We start from the raw sequence: 19,291 nt of genomic DNA, 5'->3' as shown, positions 1-19,291 counted from the left end.
CAGGTTCAGTTCCTGTTACTATACCTCTCAGAACTGAGTGGAATTCTGGTCTTTCTTTTATTTATTTATTTATTTATTTATTTATTTATTTATTTATTATTGATTCAATAATGATCCACAAGACAGTAGGATAAGAGAACTACAATCCTACACATTTCCCACCGCCATAGTTCCTCATCTCATCCCCTCCATTAGAACTTTTTCTATTCTTTGATCTCTCTAGGAGCATGGACCCAGGATCATTATGGGGTGCAGAAGGTAGACGGTCTAGCTTCTGTTACTGCTTCTCTGTTGGACATGGACAGTGGCAGGTCTATCCACACTCCCAACCTGTTTCTATCTTTCCCTTTCCCTGATGGGGTAGGGATCTGGAGAGATGGGGTTCCAGGACTCATTGGTGAGATCGTCTGTCCAGGGACATTAGGTTTGTTTCATGGTCTTTCTTAAGTGGGAGTGGTGCCTCTGGTGCTTTTTATATATACCGAAACACTTGAATGAATGAAGAAATGAAAAGGTTGTTACCAAAGAGGGGTCGCTATCCCTGACTCTACTAATGTGAGACACTTCAAAGTTTGAAGTGTGTAAGAGTAAAAATAATAAAGCAGAATAAGAAAGATCTTTGTCTAGAATAAAAAGTAACCACATATAGCTCTTAATGCCTCCCCTCCTGCTTTTTTTTCTGTCCGTATCTGGAGGAAATTATTTGTTAAAAGCTAATATAAGAGGAGAGTGATACTTTTTTATGTTAGTGGGAAATTCAAACTACACAAACCTATATCCATATTTAAGAAACTCAGTACCATCAAAGCCAAGAAAGCCCACTCACACTTCTTTCTCTGCCTGTCAAGTAACTCTTAGTTCTTCTTGAGTGATGACTGTTCTTTCCATCAATTCTTATTATATGAGAAATAACCCCTCTCTATCTTAGTGTGTTATGGCATCATCACACATAACATCTGAACCACCTCTACTCTGTATATGAGAAGACAATGGATGAGAACACTTTTTTTATTTAGAGTAGTATTCCAAAATTTCAGTTAAAGAATTTAAAAGGAAAATTAGAATTTAAGTATAACCAGATTTAAATTAGTACCGAATAAATAGGTCATTTATCAGCAATAATTAAACAAAACAATATCAACCATTTCTAAAATAACCTTTAAAAATCTGAAAAGTTTCTGGGGAAGCGGGTCTCCAGGACACATTGGTGAGGTTGTCTGCCTAGGGAAAGAGAGAGACAGGCTAGAAGTATGGATTGACCTGCCAACGCCCATGTTCAGCAAGGAATCAGTTAAAGAAGCCAAACCTTCCACCTTCTGCACCCCATATGATCCTGGGTCTATACTCCCAGAGAGATAAAGAATAGGATAGCTATCAGGAGAGGGGATAGGATATGGAGTTCTGGTGGTGGGAACTGTGTAGAGTTGTACACCTCTTATTCTTTGTTTTTTGTCAGTGTTTCCATTTTATACATAAAATTTTTTAAAAATCTCAACAGTTTGAGATCTAGTACAATTTACATAAAACATAGTGAGGAGATTAAAATCTAAATGATACCTTGGAGTTGCGACTAATAAAATTCAGAAAGTGAGGTTTTCTACATGAAAAAATTCCTTTTTAAAGTAAAATTAATAAAAAATGAGTTACTGAGTTTTTGTGAAAATTAGAGATTTAGAAGCATATAAAAAATAACATACAGTCAAAATGTAAGAATTTATTCAGACGCTAATTAAAAGATACAGGGGGAAAACTTCGAGGCCTGAGGCAATTCTACAACTCCCTCTCTCTCATTTTCTCTCTCTCTCTCTCTCTCTCTCTCTCTCTCTCTCTCATCTTCTAATAAAATAAAAAAGAGTAGTCTTGGAGGTGGTGCACTGGATAAAGCACTGGACTCTCAAGCTTGAGGTCCTGAGTTCAATCCCTGGCAGTATATGTACCAGGGTAATGTCTCTCTCTCTCTCTCTCTCTCTCTCTCTCTCTCTCTCTCCTCACCCCCTCCTGTTTTTCTCATGAATAAATAAATAAAATCTAAAAAAATTAAAAAATAAAAAAATGTCCACCAAGAGTGGTAGATTCATGGTGCAGGCATGTAGTCCTAGCAATAACCCTAGCAACTCTATCTATCATCAAACTAGAACCCTATGCATGCAAAGCATATGCTCTTTCACTGAACCACATTTGCAGCCTGCCAGATACTGATATAAGAGAACTGTCAAAGCAAGACAAGGAATTTATAAGACAATTGGAAATTGTAACATTGTTTGAGTATTTGACGACACTAAGGAATTATAGTTAATTTCTAGTGTAGTGATGAATTTTGTCATTGTTTTGATTCTTAAACATACTATTTTGCATCAATGTGGTAATATAATACATTATACATATTTCAAAGTAATATGAGAATTTACAGTAAGACTCTAACAAACTGGTAACAAAGAGATATCAATCTTACTATTGATAAAATATATTTATACAAACCCTAAACTAAAATCCTATTTAATGACAGGTGTCTTGACACGTTCTCCTTAAGATTGGAAACAAAGAAAGGATGTTTTCTTTTTTTTTTTTTTTAATTTTTTATTTAAGAAAGGATTAGTGAACAAAAGCATAAGGTAGGAGGGGTACAACTCCACACAATTCCCAACACCCAATCCCCATAACCCACCCCCTCCCCTGATAGCTTTCCCATTCTCTATCCCTCTGGGAGCATGGACTCAGGGTCGTTGAGGGATGCAGAAGGTAGAAGGTCTGGCTTCTGTAATTGCTTCCCCGCTGAACATGGGCGTTGACTGGTCGGTCCATACCCCCAGTCTGCCTCTCTCTTTCCCTAGTAGGGTGTGACTCTGGGGATGCTTTCTTTCTCTCCTAAGGGTCAAATTACAAAGTCCTGGTGTGATAAGGAAAAAAATAAATGAAAATAGACTTTTTTTCTGCCAAGGGCCATCTGAATATTTATAACATCATTTATGGGCTATACAAAAATATCAACTTCAAAATCTTGGGAGAAGATGAGAGAAAGGTGGGGGGAGAACTAAGTTGTCAGACATTTCATTAATTTTCCTTAAAAAGGAGCAACAACAGTAGGCAAAATTCATGACTTTTGACAAAAGTGTGTATCATGTAGCAAACATTTCAGTAGCACATAAGGCAGTGATGGGGAATGTGTGGTCCATAGTCCTCATACACCCTTCAAAATCATTTGATCTGGCCCTCCCAAGGCAACTGCACCTTTGCCACATCAGTGAACCTTGGGATATAAGAGAGAAAAACACTTCAGAGTACCACTGCACTTTCACATAAAAAATATGCAATTCCTATGCTTGGGGGTCGCTCCAGGTAGCTCTTTCTCCCTTTCTTTCTCTAACAAATAAATAAATGTCTTGCAAACACTTATACTAATACATATATATATGCATATGTAAATACATATACACATATGTGTATAGATATACATATCCTTGGTAATATTTCATACATACTTATTGAGCAAAAATTAAAGACCCTTTTCTTTTGTCTTTGTAAAATTGAGCTACTATATGAGATTATCTCAGACTTGGTATTGATCAGAGACTAAGAGTCTACAGCAAAGAGCATTTCTCAAAGTTATGAAAATTTGAATGTATAAGATCAAGGTGTTTGTAGATATGTTTTCTGTTGAGAGCCTACTTCCTGATTGAAATATGCCTTTTCTTTCTTTGTGTCTTCCTATGGTGGAAGTAGAAGGAAAATAATCAGGCTCATTCTTATCTGTTCTTACAAGCACACTAATCCTAGTCATAAGGATTCCACCCTCATAATCTAATTATTTCCCAAAGTCCTACCTATTAATACCATCAAACTGAGGGAAAAAGAGTCAGCATATGGATTTTTAGTCAATTTAAACATTTATTACACAATATGCATTTTTTTCAACGGAAATATAGAGAAATGTCTGGTAGATGACGATAATCAGGCTCATTATTGTTAAAGTGAAAGATTACAAACAAGTATATACAGTTAGAACAATCCTTGTAGTAAAGAATGAAAGTTGGAGGTACCAATATGAACCCATGCTTAGCTTAAAGTCAATATATACACATAAGTATATATTAGCATTTAGAAATATTTAGACATATATGTGTGTGTAGTTGTATTATATACTATATATATTGTTGTGTTCAAAAACCTAGAAGCAACAAGCATGTTTAGTGCCCAGGTCTTAGTTTCTAAAACCACCTTCAAATAAAAAGAAACAAAATCCAAGGAGAAAAATGAATGATGATATCAATTGAAAGCAACATATGAAGTGAATTTGGAGTATTTTTAGTGGCAGAAAAATAAGAAAAAGCTAAAACATACATAATGACCAATGAGATGTGTCAAAGGAACACAGGATTCTCCAGAAAGAAGTCAAACAGTCACAGTTATAAAGTAATCATAGGATAATAATACAAAATAAATATTTAAAAGTTCAGGAGACTGGGGAGTGTCTGATTTGCTATGCATCCAACCCAGATTTGAGCCTGGCTACCACTGCATTGAGGGAAGATTCATCTCTGTTTTTGTCTGAAAAAATTGGCCTGGAGCAATTAAGTCCTAGTAATGACTAAATAAATAAATAATGAATGAATGAATGCTCTAAGCTAATATAAATAATTTAAGATGCAGTCTCTCAAATGATTCATGTAGATAATGCATCATCAAGCCACTCAGGGTAACTTAGCAATTTCCTTCTAAAAAGTAAAGTATAGAAATCAGAGTAATAAAGTGACTTTAAAATGGAATATATGACAGCCATTATATAAAGTAGATGAATGAGGTTAACCTGATTGTAGAAAGTCCTTTTGATAATATTTGGCAGTGATGGCTTTTCTGCTTATGTGACAATCTTCCTAAAAGCCTATGACCTCAGTTTAATCACACACAAAAAAAAAAGACATCAGTCAACACCCAATTGAAGAACATTCTAAAAACGTACTTCACCAGAGCACTTCAAAATTGTCAAGATCATCAAATCAAGAAGAGCAATTCTCACCATCTGGAGGAGTTCAAGGAGATCTGACTACTGAATGCAAGAGCTAGAAAAAAAAACTATCTAAAAGTTATGGCAATATGAATAAAGTGTGAACCATAATAATAGCTATGATGTTAATGAATAAGAGGAAAATGGTTGAAATGTACAGGAAATCAAATTTTCTTTGTGTATCTACCTGTTGAAAACTGTATATTCAAAGTCCTTGCACTATTCCATCTACTTTTCATAATAAACATTTAAAAATGTAAAGAAAGCAAACAAATCATAGAGCAAGAAAAATGTTTTCCGTGCATAAAATGACCAACATGTAGAAAGAACACCTAGAAAGCAACAAAGGATTAAAAGTGTTTCTAAAAATAAAAATGGACAAAATATCTGAAGAAAAGAAAAAAAAACACTCCACAAAAAGAAAACTAAAGATTTTTCCTTGTTTGGTGTCCAGGTATATAATGAGTCTCTTATAATTCCAGAACTTCATATCTCACTCCAAACAGCTGTAAATACTAGACAACATGCATCTGTATATGTCAGGTTTCCTATGAAATGATGATTGTGAATGCATTTTGTGAATTGTGAATTATTGCTGTTTCTTTTGCTGTCTGATTACTATATTCAGAATTGAAAATACAAAAAAGCAGTCATTAAAAACTAACAGCCAGTAAAATTTTGTGTTTAATCATCTGCTGTCACTGTATCAACCTGTTTCATTTTTTAGATTTGGAATTATTATTTAACTTTGAAGGCAAGACTGATTTCCTACTCCTTCAATTTCTCTTACTCACATTTAGTTTGTTGTTAAAAACTCTCTAAGGGCAGGGATATAGCATAATGGTTATGCAAACAGACGTTCATGTCTGAGGCCCCCAAGTCCCAGATTCAATCCCCCACATCACTATAAACTAGAGCTGAGCAGTGCTCTGGTGTTTCTCTCTTGTCTCTCTTAGCATCTCTCTCTAAAATAAATAAAGTATTAAAAATACTCTTGGAAAGAAGTAAAATAATCATCTTCTGTGTTTTTAGTCTGCATCTAGAAACTCAGATGTATCTAGTTTCTCTTTTATTAATTACATTTTATTTTAATTAAGTAATCTTACCACCAAGGTGATCTCTGGGGTTCAGTGCCTATGACATGATTCTACTGCTCCTGGCAACCTTTTCTTCCCCTTTGGTAAAGATTCAGAGGCAGGGAAAGACAGAAAGGAAGGAGGAGAGGTATCTGTAGCACTACTCCTCCACTCCTGAAGCTAGTATTTGATCCCTAGTATTTTGTGTTGGAGAAGTAATTCCATCTTATTGAATATGTTTGAAAAATTCCATATTAGTTTATTTATTCATAATTCTACTCTCATTTCAACACCTTCATATATATATATATATATACATATATATATATATATATATATTTATTAATCATAGCACTGCACAACTCTGCTTATGGTGGTCCAAAGAGTTGAACTTGGGACTTCAGAGACTCAGGCATAGCAAGTCTTTTGGATAGGGCCCACTTTCCCGTATGCATCTCCCAATCCAAACCAAATAACATTGCATCTGCCGATCACAACCTTACCAAAGCAACGATTGCTACCTCAACATGCTTCACCTCAGAATGTATCCAGAGACTTCACGTGTGGAATGACAACCCTTCAGCTTCATTACTCGGGTGAGACCTTTCCTTTAACAGTACACTCTAATTTCATCTCAGGTAGTTCACTTTCCAACAAAGTCCCATAACCTAGATATACACCAGTTTCTGTGAGAGAGAGCTTATGTGCACACGTATCCATAAACTACTGCAAAATATATACCTGAAAGCAGGACTACACTAGAGTTTGCAGTGAGTACCTCCCTAACACTTCCTCTCCACTATTCCAAGCTTGGGATCCATGATTGCTCAACAAATTGTTTGGCTTCATATGTTAACTCTCTTTTCAATCACCAGGTTCCAGATGCCACCAGGATGCTGGCTAGGCTTCCCTGGATTGAAGACCCCACCAATGTGTCCTGGAACTCAGCTTCCCCAGAGTCACACCCTACTAGGGAAAGAGAGAGGCAGACTGGGGGTATGGACCGACCAGTCAATGCCCATGTTCAGCGGGGAAGCAATTACAGAAGCCAGACCTTCTACCTTCTGCAACCCTCAACGACCCTGGGTCCATGCTCCCAGAGGGATAGAGAATGGGAAAGCTACCATGGGAGGGGGTGGGTTATGGGGATTGGGTGTTGAGAATTGTGTGGAGTTGTACCCCTTCTACCTTATGCTTTTGTTCACTAATCCTTTCTTAAATAAATAAAAAATTAAAAAAAAAAACAATTATGCTATCTCCCCTCTCTTTTCAAAAGTTTTTACTAAAATTATTTTATTCACTTATTTTATTTGATAGGACAAACAAAAATTGAGAAGAAAGGGAAGAGATAGAGAGAGAAAGAGAGAGACTACTACAGCACTGCTTTATTGCATGTGAAGCTTTCCTTCTGCAAATGGAAGTGGGGGCTTGAACCCAGGGCCCTGCACATGATAACGTGTGCACTTAATCAAGTGTGCCACTGTCCAGCCCCTGAATTATGTTTTTTTTTACTAACTCTACATTGTGTATTAAAATACATGCCATGGGGAGTCAGGTGGTAGTGCAGCCAGTTAAGCGCTAGTGGCACCAAATGCAAGGACTGGCTTAAGGATCCCTGTTCAAGCCCCTGGCTCCCCACCTTCAGCGGAGTCACTTCACAGGCTGTGAAGCAGGTCTGCAGGTGTATATCTTTCTCTCTCCCTCTCTGTCTTCTCCTCTCTCCACTGTTCTATCCAACAATGACATCAATAACAACAACAATAATAACTACAACAATAAAACAACAAGGGCAACAAAAAGGGAGAAAATAAATAAATTTTTCTAAATGAGGAAAAAAATTAAAAGACCTCTAGGAGCAATGGATGCATAGTGCAGGCACGGAGCCCCAGCTTTGAGGCAAAAACAAACAAACAAACAAAACACTTGCCATACTTCTATGTTTACAAGTATTCAATCCTATTGTCTTTATAATTTAACATGAATTTTATTTCTATTTTTTAATTTTTATTTATAAAAAAGAAACACTGACAAATAGGATAAGAGGGGTACAACCCCATACATTTCCCATCACCAGAACTCTGTATCTCATCCCTTCCCCTAATAGCATTCCTATTCTTTAACCCTCTGGGAGTATGGACCCAGAGTCATTATGGGGTGCAGAAGGTGGAAGGTCTGGCTTCTGTAATTGCTTCTCTGTTGAACATGGGTGTTGGCAGGTGGATCCATACTCCCAGCCTACTCTCTCTTTCCCTAGTAGGGCAGGGCTCTGGGGAAGCTAGACTCCAGGACACATTGGTGGGTTCATCTGCCCAGGAAAGTCTGGTTGGAATCATGTTAGTATCTGCAACCTGGTGGCTGAAAAAAGAGTTAACATATAAAGCTAAACAAATTGTTGACTCATGAACCTAAAGGCTGGGAATAGCACAGATGAAGATTTGGGGTCTTCGTTTTGAAGATAGCTAGTAGGGCTATTTTAGTTTCATTCCAGAGGGCCCATGACTATACTAGTTTTTTCCTGAGCCTAAGCCTGACCTCTGATATGCAGGTAGACCCAAGTTATTTCTGGGAAATGATGTTGTGGCTGGAAAAAGGGCTAGAAAGCTATTTCAGAGAAGAGAGTAGCTCCCAAATATGGGAAAGGTGCAGAAATACCATTGATTATAAACCCTCTCAATTTGATCTGGGGTATATAGCTTAGGAGCTGAATATAGCTTGACTATAACTGTTGTTTTCGCTGGGTTATGTTGTTTTCGCCAGGCTAGCTTCACGGGCGGGTAACAGACAACCAGGGACTCATGGTTGAGCTGTAGGCAGTATCTCTTTATTCATGCGGGACGCAGCACAATCTAAGATGAGCTAAGTTAAACTCAAAGTACAGTACTGTAAAACTCACAATGCTGTCTTTATATATACTTGCCAAGTAAGGTGGAAGCAGGATGTGACATAGAGAGGGTGGAGAGAAAAGTGAATGGTGAAAATCAGAGTGTGACAAAGAGGGGGCAGATTAGGCGAGAATCCTATCACTGAACCACAAATGCCCTGGAGGGAGGGTGGAACTTGTTAACAATGGTTATGTAAATAGAATGAAGTGGTTATGTAAATAGAATAGTGTTAAGCAGGGGGGATTTAAACCAAATGAAACAGAAGGGGTCTCATGCATACCAACATATAACCCCCTCGATTTATCTCAATATAGCTTAGGAGCCTATGTAACCTCTGCATCCCTGTAGGTCCAACCTCTCATTCTGTGGTCATGAGTTGGAATATTCCAAGCTGCCCCAATTTCAGGACCCATTTTCCTCGGGTGGTAAATAGAGTATGTTATCCAGAGTACTGTTCAATTCTATCTTATGGTGGTGCTAGGAATTATATTTGGGACCTCAGAGTCTCAGAGATGAAAGTCTTCTGCATAACCACTGAGCCATCTCCCTGGCCGACTATGAGTTGTATACATTTTCATGTCATTAGCAGAAGTTGTGTTTCCTGTTTATAAATAATGGTGCTAATAACAATATCACAAGAATAATTCAGACTAATAGATCTTCAAAGTCTTAACATTGCTGGATTTATAGATAGGATTCCACATCTTTATATTGCCATTGACACCAAGGGTGAGAAAATATTTGTATGTAATCTTAAATTCTGAAGTGACATAATTTGCTCTGCTGTAGAGCAAAATCCTGTCAAATGTGGTACCATTTCAGAAGTATCTCCTTTTGTTTCCTCTAACTACACACACACACACACACACACACACGCACACAGTTAAGTCTCATCAGTGTGGAAGAATTTAAGTGACATAGACTACCCATGACTGATGGAAATCAGGGCTTGTATGATTATTTTTATTATTTTATTAATGATTTGATAATAATTTACAAAATTATGGTCTAACGGGTATAATTCCACAAAATTCCTACCACCAGAGTTTTGTCTCCCCATCCCCTCCAATGGAAACCACAGTAGTTCTCCCAAGATCATATATGTGGGTTGATTATTATGTCTATAACTATCTGTCTATATTGTTATATATTTCTGTATTTTCCTATGTTCCTGTCTTCCCTTCCTTTCTAAGTCATACCTACACCTATTACTACTTCTGAATATCTTTTTTTTTCTCTCTCTCTCTCTGGTCCTGATTAGAGTTCAAAGCCCTCTGGTCATCTTCGCCTAACATTTGTCCCCCTTTGGAAGTGTGGACCACAATTATTTATTGGATATAGAAAGTGGGAGTTCTGGCTTTTGTAATTACTTTTCCACTGGATGTGGGCATTGGCAGGTCTATTAATACCCACAGCCTGTTCCTATCTTTCTCTGGTGGGGTAGGGCTCTGGAGAGGTGAGGTTCCAGACAGGACACATTGATGAGGTCGTCTGCTCAGAGAGATCAGGATGGAATCATAGTAGCATCTGCAACTCGGTGGCTCAAAAGCTGTAAGATATAAAGTAGAACAAAATTTTAAATAAATAGGAACAAAAAAAAAAGATAGGAATAGAGCATACGAAATTAGAGATCTAGAAAAAGCTAGGAACTCTATTTTAGGTATGTTCCAATAGGACCATGACTTTAGGAACTTTTGCTTAAACTTGATAGCTTACATGCAGGTGGACTAAAAATATTGTCTGGGAAAATAGTGTCAGAGTTGAAAATAGAACTAGAAAGATGGATTAGAGCAGAGAGTATCTCTCAGACTTGAAGCAGTTCTAAAAATAAAATTAACTGTTTACCCCATAGATCTGACCCAGGGCCCCTATGTATTCTCATTTAGCACAAGAGCCTGTGTAACCTCTACTCCCTGTCAGTTTGAGAGGACTTGTATCTTTCTGATGACAATGTTAATCAAAATCAAGTGGAAAGATTGGTCGACATGCAGGTGTTATAGTCTACTTTCATAGATTGGTTTGCTTGCTTGCTATATTGGCTGGAAGTATCACTACTGCTATCACTTGATGAGGAAATAGTCCCAGATTATATGTATGTGTATGTGTATGTATATGTGTTTGTGTATGTGTATGTGATTGTGTATGTGTATGTATATACATATATATACATATATATATATATATATATATATGATTTTCCATCTGAGCTAACAAATTGAAGAATGTTCTGTCACAGATAGTTCTTAGCTTTTCACTTCATTACCCATGAAGGGTAATGATGTGCATTGAAATGGGAGATTCATCAGAATGGGAAGTATTCTGAGAATCCATAATCTCTGCAAGAAACTCTTTCTCACCCCAAATTAAACTGACTAGACTCTTTTTCTAATAACTGAATTGTGATATATGAGTTGTATTTACATAAACTGTAAACTCTGTCATTCAGAATCTGTTTCTATCGGAACTTAAAGAGATGAGGTTGATCAGGTACTTTTTTATTATATTTATTTATTTCCCTTTTGTTGCCCTTGTTGTTTTTATTGTTACTGTTGTTATTGATGTTGTCGTTGTTGGATAGGTAAGAGAGAAATGTAGAGAAGAGGGGAAGACAAAGAGGGGGAGAGAAAGATAGACACCTGCAGACCTGCTTCACCGCCTGTGAAGCAACTCCCCTGCAGGTGGGGAGTGGGAGGTTCGAACTGGGATCCTTACGCCAGTCATTGTGCTTTGTGCCATGTGAGCTTAACCGCAGTGCTTAACTGCCCGACTCCCGATCAGGTACTTTTATAAGGCTCAGATTAGGCCTGTTTAAATAAATTAGTATCACCTATGTGATAGAACAAACCTATAGCCATTTAATTAAGTCTCTATTCATTCTACGGCAGATATCCTATATTTCAAAAGTTTGTGTTAAACCACTTCATTTTTTAATTAGCATACTGTTTTAATTTTATTTATTTTTAATTTTTAGTTTTAAAGTAATTTATTTTTATTGATTTAACTATGAACAACAAATTCGTTGGATAAGAGGGGTACAATTCCACACAATTCCCACCACCAGAGTTCTGCATCCCATCCCCTCCATTTAAGATTTGCTGTTCTTTATTTCTCTGGAAGCATAGACCCAGTATCATTATGGAGCGCAGAAGGTGGAAGGTCTGGCTTCTGTAATTGCTTCTCCACTGAACATGGGTGTTGACAGGTCAAACCATACTCCCAGCCTATTTCTGTCATTCCCTAGTGGGACAGGGCTCTAGAGAGGTGGGGTTCCAGGACACATTGGTAAAGTTGTCTTCCCAGGGAAGTCATGTTGGAGTCATGGTAGTATCTGCTGCTTGGTGGCTGAAAAGCATTAAGATATACAGCAGAACAAATCATTTAATAATCAGGAACTTAAAGGTAAGAATATAGCAGATGATATTTGGGGTCTCCACTTTGGGAAAAGTTAGGAAGTCTATTTTAGGTATAATCCAAAGACATATGTTAGTACCTGCTTTTGCTTAATGAAAAAAAATCTGAAGAGGGTTGTGTTTATAGAGCAAAAGATAAAGGCAAATCTAGCTTTCACTGTTGGTTTTGCAGCTGCCGGGGACCTTGCACACCACAGCAGTTGAGAGTGACACTACAAACCTCCTTCCCAAGAATCCAGTTATTCTATAGACTGTGCAGTTTTTACTAGGCTTCATTTAAATCATGCATTTTATTTGATGTGCTTTCTTTGGTTATTTTTGAGTGCTAACTAGTAGGTATTACTTAGAAAGGAAGAGAATGCAGGACCATAGAAAAAGTAAATATATATATATATATATATATATATATATATATATATATATATTTATAGCAATAATAGTCTGTGATCTTGAGAGAACAGTTTCTGCGGTGGAGGGGATGGGGACACAGAACTCTGGTGGTGGGAAATGTGGGGAATTATACCCCTGTTAATTCATAATTTTAAAAATCAATATTAAATCACTAATAAAAAGAAAGAAAGGAAAAGGAAGGAATGAAAGAAAGAAAGATAAAAATGGCACTTTTGGGGGCTTGGCGGTAATGCAGTGGGTTAAGCACACATGGCGCAAAGCACAAGGAATGGTGTAAGGAAACCAGTTGGAGCCCCAGGTTCCCCACCTGCAGGGGAATCATTTCACAGGTGATGAAGCAGGTCTACAGGTGTCTATCTTTCTCTCCCCCTCTCTGTTTTCCCTTCTTCTCTCAATTTCTCTGTCCTATCCAACAATAACAACAGCTATAACAACTAGAAGAAGGGCAACAAAGTGGGAAAAAATGGTCTCCAGGAGCAGTGGATTCGTAGTGCAGGCACCGACCCCCAGCAATAAACCTTCAGGCAAAAAAAAAGGCACTTTCAATATGCATATGCAAATGTTTTGGGATGTGTAAAGAAGAAAATGAAAGAAAAATATTTAACTACTAAGCTAACATTTACATATCTGCTATCTGTTGTTTCTTACATGTATGTCATATCTCTTTTTGTTCTTCTGTTACTCTATATGCATATAAATATATAAACAGTGTTTATTTCCCTCTCCACTCATTCACTTTATTTCCCTAATAGTTGCCCCTAGGAATAATAAGAAACATTAACAAATCACCATAAGATTATTAACAATTTTTATTTTTACTATATAAACAGTTGCAGGCCAGCAAGATAGCTCACTTCGACAGTGTGCATACTTTGTCATGTGTAAAATTTAGGCTAAACAGGTGCCAATCATACTGAAAGTAATTTGGGTGTTGTTCTGTCTTCCCCTCTACCTCTCTCTCTGAAAAAGTTAACCTGAAGCAGTGAAGCCCCAGTGATATCAAAAATATTGCTGCTATAGTAGAACAATCCTTTGTCTCACACATTATGAAATCACAATCATAACACTGCATCTCTTTATAAGTCCATCAAGTTACTTTTACATATCTAGCTCTATGCAGTTGTCTTTTAAATCAGATAGAAAAAAATAATTTCAAATAATAATACATCTATAATGTGCACTATTTTGCGCTTTCTCTATGACTCTATGCTTGGTGATTGCATTCCATGAGTCTCTATATGACTTTCTTCATCTGATTCTCTTTCCTTTGTATCTGTTTGATAGACTGGGTAAATCCAATTTACCTATATTCAAGTTCACCAATTCTTCCTACCTCAATCTGCTATTGAGATCGAGCCATGAATTTTTCATTTCAATTATTTTATTTTCAATCTCAGAATCTCTATTTGATTCTTCAAATAGTAATTGATGAATTCCTGATTGAGGTCATGGCATACCCAGTACTGGGGTTCACATAAAGCACCAAATTACTATTTTATGTAAGCACTGCACACTAACAGATTGCACCACTGGAGCTCCCAAATTACTATTTCTGGTTCAGAATTAGACCTGTCTAGAAAAATAGAGAGATTAATATTGTATAATTGTACCTGAACTAAATGAAAAAAAGTCTAAGGAAACAATATGTTTCTGCAAATTAAGATGATATTATTATTATTATTATTATTTTAATTTCTTTATTGGGGGAGTAATGTTTTATAGTCAACAGTAAATACAACAGTTTGTACATGCATAACATTTCTCAGTTTTCCACACAACAACATAACCCCCAGTAGCTCCTTTGCCATCCTGTTGCAGGACCTTAACTCTGATGGTATTATTTTTTAATATTTATTACTTTTATTTAAGTGGTTTACAGAATGGTTGTAAACCTATGGGAACATCAGTGTCCCATTGCAGGCCTAGCATCACAGGTGGGAGAGAGGATCCAGGAACCAAGTTTGTGGTGGTAGCAATACAAATCTTTATTCATGTGGGATCCCCAGAGTCAGATGTGAGCACAGCATGTTAAGCCACGTGGCGCCAAATCTCAATGGCTGGAGTCTGCCTCCCTGTCTGCATGCCTGCCCTTCTCCAGGTTGGGACAGGGAATAGAGAAGAGAAACCAGAAACAGAAGTGACTTTTACAGGATAACATTGGAAGCGGCAAGTCAGAAATGGAAATGGCTAGGAAAAGGTGGTGGAGAAAGGAAAAAGGCACACTGGGAACTTCCTTAGCAACTGTTGCAATGGTTTTAACTGGTGGGATTAATGTTACCCTGAAGGCAGGACGGGTCTCCAGGTAGAAAGAAGATAGATCAATGGGTGGGGATCTTTCAGGCAAAACAATGATTATGTAAATAGTATCAGCAATGGAGCGGGGAGGGGGGCTGGCTTAATTCCCAACACCCCATGACCCTTTGCACACCCTTGCAAGCTCTCCCTTCCCGAAGTCTTTTGCTCCCTCTAAAGTTTGCTTTGTATTTTCCCTTTATGGTTTGTTTCATAAGTTCCAGTTATAATCAAAATCATCTGGTATTTATCCTTCTCTGTTTTACTTCTATCTCTTAACATAATGCCTTCTAGCTTCATTCAGGATGAAACAAAAGAGATAGCACCATCATTCCAAAGTGCATTTATACCAGAGCTTTCTTAGCTACCAATCAAAACAAATTTTTTTTCATCTCTATGACTTAGGCCCCTCATATATATTTAACATTTAAACATAATTCTTCATACTATGCAAGTCTGATCTTCTTACTCAGTTTTCGATTTTTCTTTTTCTACACTAATTATAACCCCATTACTTATATCAGTGTTGTGATTATATGGCTTTTCAACTATATTGTATGATTTTCACATATATACATATATAGATATATAGATATTCCACAAAAAATTCCTATCTCCACCATGAAGGGTGTCTGTGCATCATTTACACCACCAACTTAAATCCACTTCCACCATCATGTGCAGTGTCTCTAGTACCCTCTCTGCTCCTTCCTCCTACTCTTGTAGACTCTTTAGCTTTGCTGCAACAGAGCACACCTAGTCCAAGTTTCACCCTGTCTGTTCTTGTTTCTTAAGTTCCACCTATAAGTGATATCATCTGGTATTTACTTTTATCCTTCCAGTTTATCTTACTTAATGTAAGTTCTTTGAGATGTGACAATGAAAACTTTTATCACTTCTTATAGTTGAGTAGTATTCCATTGTGTATGTATGTGTAACTTTGTCAACCAGTCATCTGTGGTTGGACATTTGGGTCACTTCTAAGTATGAGCTATTAGATACAATATTATTATGAACATAGGTATACATAGATCTTCATTTAAATTGTCTAAATGCATTAGTGTCTAACTTATATCACATGATTATTAATTATTTACTGATTGAATAAATTAGATTAATAAAATGTTTAAAGTAATAATTTGATAACGGTTAAATAGAATTGATTTTGTAGGTATCTATAAAGATATAAGATTATTATAAATTGGGAGTTGAGCGGTAACTCAGTGGGTTAAGCACAGGTGGTGCAAAGCTCAAGGACCAGCATAAGGATCCCAGTTCGAGCCCCCGGCTCCCCACTGTAGGGGAGTTGCTTCACAGGCGGTGAAGCAGTTCTGCAGGTGTCTATCTTTCTCTCTCCCTCTCTGTCTTCCCCTCTTCTCTCCATTTCTCTCTGTCCTATCCAACAACAACGGCATCAACAATAACTACAACAATAAAACAACAAGGGCAACAAAAGGGAATATATATATATATAAATATATATACATATATATATATATGTATATATATATTAAACTAAACCCTTTCCCTTACATCATACTCTATCATTAAATTGTTGGAATTTTTGTAATATATTTGCATGGATACATATTAATCAATAAGAGTCATTTTGGACTATAACTAGCACCTAGCAAGCATATGGTATATATTTAGCATCCACTAAATCTTTGACAAAATAATTAATGATATTGATATGAAGAAAAATAAATGTTCATCCCACTTTCTTCACCCAAAAGACAAATTTCGTGCATACTCCCAGAGGTGAAAGTGATAGGGGAAGATACATGGAAGGCAATGATGCCCCTATTCCACCAGGACCTAAAGCATTTGTCACCAAGAATCTTGTTTTGTACCATCATTGAAAGGGAGACACAGCTGGTAAACACCAGAGGAAGCACAAGGATTTATTTCTTTTATCTGAGAGAGAAGAGATTAAAAAAGGACACTCAAAGTAATAACAGGTATAGATGTGACTTAGAAATGAAGTGAAGGGAGGACCATAGAAAACTAGGCAAAATATAAAAAGCAAAATATTAGATAGATAGATAGATAGATAGATAGATAGATAGATAGATAGATAGATGATAGACAATAGATAGGTTGATGATAGGTAGGTAGATGATGATAAATAGATGATAAATAGATAGATGATAGATAGATAGATAGATAGATACATACATACATACATACATACATACATACATACATAGATGGATGATAGATAGGGTTGTAAAGTATATCTGTGACCTTGGGAGAGACTGCAGTTTCCAATGGAGAAGGATGGAGAGACAGAAATCTGGTGGTAGAAATGGTATGGAATTATATTCTTATTATCTTATGATTTTGTAAGTCAATATTAAATCACTAGTAAAAATGACTTTATGACACACACAAAAAGAAAATGTTCATTTGAGTCTAATTTAGTTTATCTAAATGTGTGTGTCTAAATTATCATGAAAATCCTTTTATTTTTATTTTTATTTTTTTTTTTACTGTGTCCCATTCCACCCCACCACCCCCACCCCCCTCGCCCCGGTAAGCCTAATGTCCACCCTCCCCCTCACCACAGGGTTTTTACTTTGGTGCCCTACTCTCGATTTAATCAGATCCTGATTATTTTAAATAATTTATTTCTTTATTGGGGAATTAATGCTTTACATTCAACAGTAAATACAATAGTTTGAACATGCATAACATTCCCCAAATTCCCATTTAACAATACAACCCCCACTATTTCATTCATCATTTTTCATGGACCTGTATTCTCCCCACCCACACACCCACCCCAGATTCTTTTACTTTGGTGTAATACTCCAATTCCATTTCAGGTTCGACTTGTGTTTTCTTATCTGGTCTTGTTTTTCAACTTTGGCCTGAGAGTGAGATCATCCCATATTCATCCTTCTGTTTCTGACTTATTTCACTCAACATGATTTTTTCAAGGTCCATCCAAGATCGGCTGAAAACGGTGAAGTCACCATTTTTTACAGCTGAGTAGTATTCCATTGTGTATATATACCACAACTTGCTCAGCCACTCATCTGTTGTTGGACACCTGGGTTGCTTCTAGGTTTTGGCTATTACACATTGTGCACCAAGAACATATGTGTACACAGATCTTTTTGGATGGATGTGTTGGGTTCCTTAGGATATATCCCCAGGAGGGGAATTGCAGGGTCATAGGGTAGGTCCATTTCTAGCCTTCTGAGAGTTCTCCAGACTGTTCTCCACAGAGGTTGGACCAATTGACATTCCCACCATCAGTGCAGGAGGGTTCCTTTGACCCCACACCCTCTCAAGCATTTGCTGCTGTTACCTTTTCTGATGTATGACATTCTCACAGGAGTGAAGTGATATCTCATTGTTGTCTTGATTTGCATTTCTCTGACAGTCAGAGACTTGGAGCATTTTTTCATGTGTTTCTCGGCCTTTTGGATCTCTTCTGTGGTGAATATTCTGTCCAAGTCCTCCCCCCATTTTTGGATGGGATTATTTGTTGTCTTGTTGTTGAGTCTGGCAAGCTCTTAATACATGTTGGTTATTAAACTCTTATCTGATGTATGGCATGTAAAGATGTCCCATTCTGTGAGGGGTCTCTTGGTTTGGGTAGTGGTTTCTTTTGCTGTGAAGAAGCTTTTTAATTTGATGTTGTCCCATAGGTTTATACTTGCCTTAGTCTTCCTTGTAATTGGATTCGTTTCATTGAAAATGTCTTTAAAATTTATGCAGAAAAAAGTTCTGCCAATATTTTCCTCTAAGTATCTGATAGTTTGTGGTCTAACATCCAAGTCCTTGATCCACTTGGAATTTACTTTTGTATTTGGTGAAATACAGTGATTCAGTTTCATTCTTCTGCATGTTTCAACCCATTGTTTCCAACACCATTTGTTGAAGAGACTCTGCTTTCCCCATGTAATAGTCCGGGCCCCTTTGTCAAAGATTAGATGTCCATACGTGTGGGGCCTCATTTCTGGGCTCTCAATTCTATTCCACTGGTCAGTGTGTCTGTTCATGTTCCAGTACCAAGCAGCTTTGATGACAATGGCCCTATAATACAGTTTGAGATCTGGGAGTGTGATGCCTCCGGTTCTGTTCTTTTTTCTCAAGATAGTTTTGGCAATTCTAGATCTTTTCTGGTTCCAGATAAACATTTGTAGCATTTTTTCTATTCTACTAAAAAATGTGCCTGGGATCTTGATGGGGATAGCATTAAATTTG

The sequence above is a fragment of the Erinaceus europaeus genome, chromosome X, assembly GCF_950295315.1.
Source record: "Erinaceus europaeus chromosome X, mEriEur2.1, whole genome shotgun sequence".
Classification (NCBI taxonomy): domain Eukaryota; kingdom Metazoa; phylum Chordata; class Mammalia; order Eulipotyphla; family Erinaceidae; genus Erinaceus; species Erinaceus europaeus.
This window is presented reverse-complemented; position numbering follows the sequence as displayed.